This window comes from Apis laboriosa, unplaced genomic scaffold, assembly GCF_014066325.1.
Source record: "Apis laboriosa isolate Shangri-la unplaced genomic scaffold, ASM1406632v1 scaffold14686_cov152, whole genome shotgun sequence".
Taxonomy (NCBI): Eukaryota; Metazoa; Arthropoda; class Insecta; order Hymenoptera; family Apidae; genus Apis; species Apis laboriosa.
In genome coordinates, this window is record NW_025221692.1 from 539,459 (window position 1) to 545,839 (window position 6,381).

Below are 6,381 nucleotides of genomic sequence, written 5' to 3' on the forward strand. Positions count from 1 at the left end.
AATTACACATTATCGAATTTCTATCGAAATAAAGATAAATTTAAAGAAAAACGAAATTGCCGGTCATGAAATAGAAGAGTCGAGAAAATAGTCGGAATGGAAACTGGAAATCTCGTTCTGGCATTCCAGTCGTCAACGATACTCTCCCAATGATACCCGTCAAACAGTAAGAGTCTTTCAGAACTTACGAACCTCGAAATTAACTATTTTCCATCTTCCAGCCGAGACGAATGGCGAACCGTAGCAAGCTAGACAACCGAGCTAATACCAAATGTTTTAACCTCTCTTTGGACTTACTCCTAATGGAAATCTAGAACAACCAAAATCCTAGCTTTGGGTAATTTATTTGTCGATCGTCCAAACTGACTTGTAGTTACATGTGACTTGCTTTCCTCGATAAACAAAAAAAATTTACTAACAGGAAAATGTAAAAATAACCTAAGCGTTGTCTTTACATTTTATCGTAATTGGTTTTAAATTGATTCGATAATTTTTTTTTTCTTGGATTTAAGAAATATTTACGATCAATTATAATGAAATTTCTATTAAATATATATGAACATAAATTTTTCTAAAATGAAAAGAAAAAAAAGGGGGATTTCTATTAATTATTGTTTTATTAAAATAAAGTCAAATTTAAATCATGTAATACATTAATTTTCTTTTTATTTATATAAAAATTAAAATATACAAAAATAATGGAATACGCGTGATATAAAATATCCAAACTATAATACACATTATATTCAAAAAATAAAGCAAATGTCCACTTAAATTCCATTTTTCAATCGTATTCATAAAAATTTTTCAACATCCGCGATTTACTTATTCGCAATCTAATTAACTTGTTTATCCACGTAAATTCCAGATAAATCTCTGCTGCGAAATCAATTTAACAATTTATTTTCTTGCCCAACTTCCTAGAAGCGTCTAATAATATAATAAAATAAATGTGTCTGTGAAAATCATTTCAACGGAAGAAACAAATAGATTTAAAAAAATATTACGCATCTCGATGAAGTTTACCGATTCGTGACGAAAAATTCAACCAATTGATCGTTTAATCGCTCATTCCATAATGGAGTATGATCTCTATCTATTTAACAACGACTGACGTATCGTAATCTGATTTTCAGGCGAACGAGAATAGAGAAAGAGAGAGAAAGAAAGAAAGAGAGAAAGAGAGAAACCGCTTCGAATCTCTGCCACCGCTATTCCTATCCGTTTCTACGACTTCCCTTCCAGCCGTCCAGTTCCCAGAGGTAGTCAGGGAAAAATCGACGATCCATTTGGCCCTAGCCGGCGGAATCGGTCCCACGGGCGAGCCGATACGCCAATCATTTCGTTCCGCAGCGTCACCGTCAGCTGCCTCCCTCGATGCTCCGCGTCAATTCTGGATACCGGTTGATTTACTCCGCCATAGTAGATACCCCCTGATTCCCTTAACGCGGTCACAGAGGATGGAGCAAGTTTCCTCCTTCTCTCGAACGATGACGTCGCTTGGATCATTCCCGTGTAACGTGATTGATAAGCGGCCAGCCCTGATAAACACGAGCGTTGAACGTGGAACTTGTCACGATAAATCAAAAATGTTTTCGAGAGCCGGCTTTATTATAGCCGGACTGGTCTTGATATCGACGGTGTTTTCTCGCTTTTATTTTTTTTTTTTTTTTTTTTTCACAAAGACATGACTTTTCCATGTAATTATCGAGAAACGAGAGGATAATTGCTCGTATCGTTTTCCGCCTGATTTTCTCTCCACCTTCGTTAGCTCGAGTTGTTGGTTTAACGAGGCAGATAAATCGCGAAGCATGCCGCGATGATTCCCGCTTGCGCGCGAGATTTAATCCCTTACGCGACCAACACTGTGACTGTCACGGGTTGACATGGCCTGCGCATATTGTCACGGTTTGCTTACGTTTATATTTACATCATATTTTCCAAAAATGGAGAAATAAATGGAATTTCGTGGCGCGCTGTAAAAAAAATTGGAGAGGCAAAGTAATTAAAATAGAAAAGAGATTGTAACGTTGGATTAATTTCTTGTTTTTAATATACACGTATCGCGTAGGATTAAATTTTTTTAATATTTTTTTTTTCTTTTTTTTCTTTTTTCTTTTTTTTTTTTTAACCGAATATTCGCGTGATTTTAAATTTAATCCTCTCGCGTTTCCCGATAAAAAATGTATTATTAAATTTCTTGGATATTTTTACACTTTTATTATACTTTTATTATATTGTAGAAAGACAGTTATATAGAAAGGTTCATTCTCTTCGTTTCATCCTGTAATTTTTTCAAGCCAGGAACTCGTGTAATTCGCAGAACAAATCATTAACGTCGTGGATAGCCTACCATTTTTTATCTCGAAATCTATCTTCCGGTTGTCGGCTCGTTTCTTATCCCATTCGTTCGGTCGCGATGGTGTACACGTTCACCAGGTGACGGTGGAATTGTTCTTGGTCGAAGGTTTTTTTCCCCATGGAAATACGACCGCCTGTGTTTTCATTAAATCGTCGCCCGTTCCGCCACGACAAAAATTGAACTCTTCGGCCAGCTGTTCCGCGCCGTGTAACAACGCAAAACGATACGCGGACCACGGCGTTAATCGCGCGAGCACCGGTGAAAAAAGTGTGCCACCGCGCGAGAAACAAAATCGCTTCCATTTCACGCGCTAATAAAATCCGTATCATATTTTCGTGTTAACGAATCGGCTCGCCGTCTGCAGGAAATTGCTATCAACCGTTTAATCGATACCTCGGTCGGAGAGAACGCTTTCCTGTAAAAAAAAAAAAAAATTGACCATCGTTGTAGTTTCAACCTTCCGTTTTAGCAGCACGGAGATTAAAAATTTTGAAAATCCTATAACCCGCTACGTTTCCATCTGAAATTCTCCATCTAAAGTTCTACAATCCTTTCGGAAAATACACGATGAGAATACATATTTTGAAAACGAAACCAGACGTGATAAAAAGAATACTTGATCGGTTTTTCGAGAATAAAACACGTTGAAAAATTGTTAGGCGTAATAAAGATACAAGGATGGAATTGAATGAAGATTATTCAAGATCATTTCAAGATTTTCATCTACTTTGGTCTTTCTTTTTACCGTTAGAAGTAATCGAATTATTCAATTGAAAAATTATTCCAAATACATCCCAACACGATTCACTTGTTTTCACGAATTCAAAGAGAAACGATAAAAATGTTAAAATTCAAAGGAAAGCAAAGAAAAAGAGAGAGACGATTTTTCATTTCCCTTCGATCAACGACTCGCGTATCTTCATTATCCTTTTCCAGGAACAGCATCGATAACAACATCTCACTCAGACGTAGAGCACTAACTCAAACGAGGATTGCAACCACGGAAACTAGAGGGGTAGCGTTTGGAAACGTATCTACCTTCGAACAAAGAAACGTGTATCGATACGCCTTTTCCTTTTCCCCAGGATTATTCACGTCTGGAATTCTCTTTTTCTCTTTTTCATTTTTTTTTTCTCCTCCATCTCTCTTCTTTTCTCGCGTGGTCGTCGATAAACGCGCTTGTACGGGAAACCGTAGCCGGATCGAAAGCATATCCTCCCCTCTCCAACACCCCCAACCACCCCTCGGACATGTAGTTAATCCCGGATGAAGGTGGTACGTACATAGATGCGCGAACACGATACGCGCTCGTCGAAGATGCATCCGATGCACGAATCCGCGTACCACCGGATTTATAGACTCACAAGGGGTGAACAGTGGTGCATTCATCTCGGTTCGACCGATCGAGAGACCTGGATGAAAGGAAACTACCACTCGGCCGCGGATCCGCGTGCATTATATTAATTAAATTCCCCGTTTCGGAGTGGCTCTTCCATCGAGAGATATATTCGCAACAATTACAAGGCAACAGGGAGGAAATTTTTATCGTCCTCGTTAGAACGAAACAATACCGATGTTGAATATCCATTACGAATATTATTGGAATATTAACGTGTTTCTCCCGTTGGTTCCGTTCTCGTTATTTCTCGTTGTTTATGGTAATAAAGGAAACACAGTGATAACGCGTTTGCACGAATCACGAGATTTCGTTCGAACGTGTTTCGCGTTTAAAAATGAAAATTTTGTATATGAAAATCTCTTTGAGTATCATCGAAGTAGTCGGTGAATGGAACGGATAATTATCATTTGCTCGATTAAGATTCTCCCTGTTCCTCTGTCAATCGAATTCGTCAGAAATTTATTCTGAATATATCTAGAGAAAAACGTTTCGTTCTATACCTACAAAGGAATGAGGTAGAGCTATATTTCTCTCGATGTTATTGAGATTTTCATAATGTTAAGGCGGGACGATGGCCAACGGCGCCAAGATACGTAAAAGGAGAGGACGTCCAGCGCGGTTTCATGAATAAGAAAAAAGAAACGGGGACAAATGCGATGCACCGAAGATTTGTGGACCGGGCAACGATATTTATTATGGGATGTCGAGTCATCTGTAAACATAAAATAACCAACCATCGTGTACACGGCCCTACTGCAGTCGTTGGCTAGCTTCAATTTCCTTTGAGCAGTTGGAGGTCGAGAATTTGTCAAAGTGAAATATCTAAATTCCCCGTTTATATTAAAATATCCCTCGGACGGGGATGGAAACGGTGTTACGCGGCATTAATACTTTAATATCAAGCGCCGGATCTCGCGTCGCATCTAACTCTTTTATGCATCACAAAAGCCAACTTTGCCTTCCATTTTATCCAAATGAAAGTAGATAATAGCGTACTTTCATTTAATTCAGAAGAACACAGATGCGGAATATTCAGAAACGTCAATATCTTCAATGTCGTGATGTCCCTTTTTTTTTTATATTTTTTTTTCCTCCTAATTTTTATGTAAAAAAGTATAATTACACAGGGAGATCCAAAAAAAATAAATAAATAAACATTTGAATTATCTTCAAAAATTATAAGAGTAAGAGAAAAATTTGTCGAATAAAAGTTATTTGCTATAATATATATATAAAGAGAGTCATCCGACAATTGTATCAACTTTCTTTTTTAAATGGAGTTCTTTAAATAAATCTTATTTCCAGCATAAACTGTTAATACATTTACGAAATATTTTTGAGGAGGATCGATTCCAGAGATCAAAGTAATTACATTAAAATTGTTTGGATTTTTTCAAAAAAAGTTCTATAAATATATCAACACCTAGTATTGAAAGAATCAAATTGGATTTTTTTAACTTAAATAAAAAACTAATTGGTTAAGAACAAATTACGTTAAATATAATATTATGTTTAAATGTATAAATAAAAGTTTCTCAAAATACTGTTTCAAAGTATAGCAAGAATTTTGAACTCTGGCAGATGAGGATAATATTAACAACAATCAAGATTTCATAAATGTTTGTATATATTCAGAATTATGTATACATCTTATGTTACATTAATGTCTGGTATATCTTATTATATATGAATATTCTTATCTCGATTTTAACAAATATGATTATTTATGAAGTGGGTCGATATAATTCTGCAACTCGCAACACGATGGAAATATCTTACGCGATATCGACGTTCTATGTACAAGCTTGTGAGTTATTCGTATCACGCAGATATCACCGTATTCGTAGATATTTACATAATATTTCAGTTAATACTCTATGGCAACAAATTAATAATACTCACTTGAAATAGTTCAGTTTTCATAAGAGCTGCAAATAGCCTGACAAAATATTTCCATCGTCACGAGTATCATTCTTGATACAATCGTTCTCTATAATCCTCTGGAACAGCACCGTGACGTGTATCACCGTGTATATTCTTATACAATTCTCACAATTATTCTATACGCTTTGTACATAGTTAACTAAATATTCATCGGTGAAGTACTCGTTGGAATTATGGATATTTAATACATAGGCATACTCGCTCAAAATAATAATAATAATTATAATTAAGGCTAATTCGCTAATTTATCATCAGTATTATAAATCGTGTCTACTGATTCATCTAATTCTTCATTCGTTCCTGTTCAGAATAATAATATTCTCACGTAAATATATATATATATATATTTATACATGAAATTATAAATTATTGCTATTATTAACTTCATTTTTCTAGATGATGCATTATCATGGCACGATGCTTTATAGTCCTTGCAGTATGACAAAGATGATATAATTCTGAAATATTTAAATCAGAAATACAGACAGGACCTAACATAATTGACATAATTACCGATTAATATATATGTTTACGAACATGATGCAGCAATACTGTGTAAATTCCTGAGCACAATTATGTTTTCATTCCTAAATGGAAGAAGCATCATACGGTAATCTATGACGTGCGTATATATGTATGCGTTACCCATTATACGAAGACGTTTTGACGTCTGATA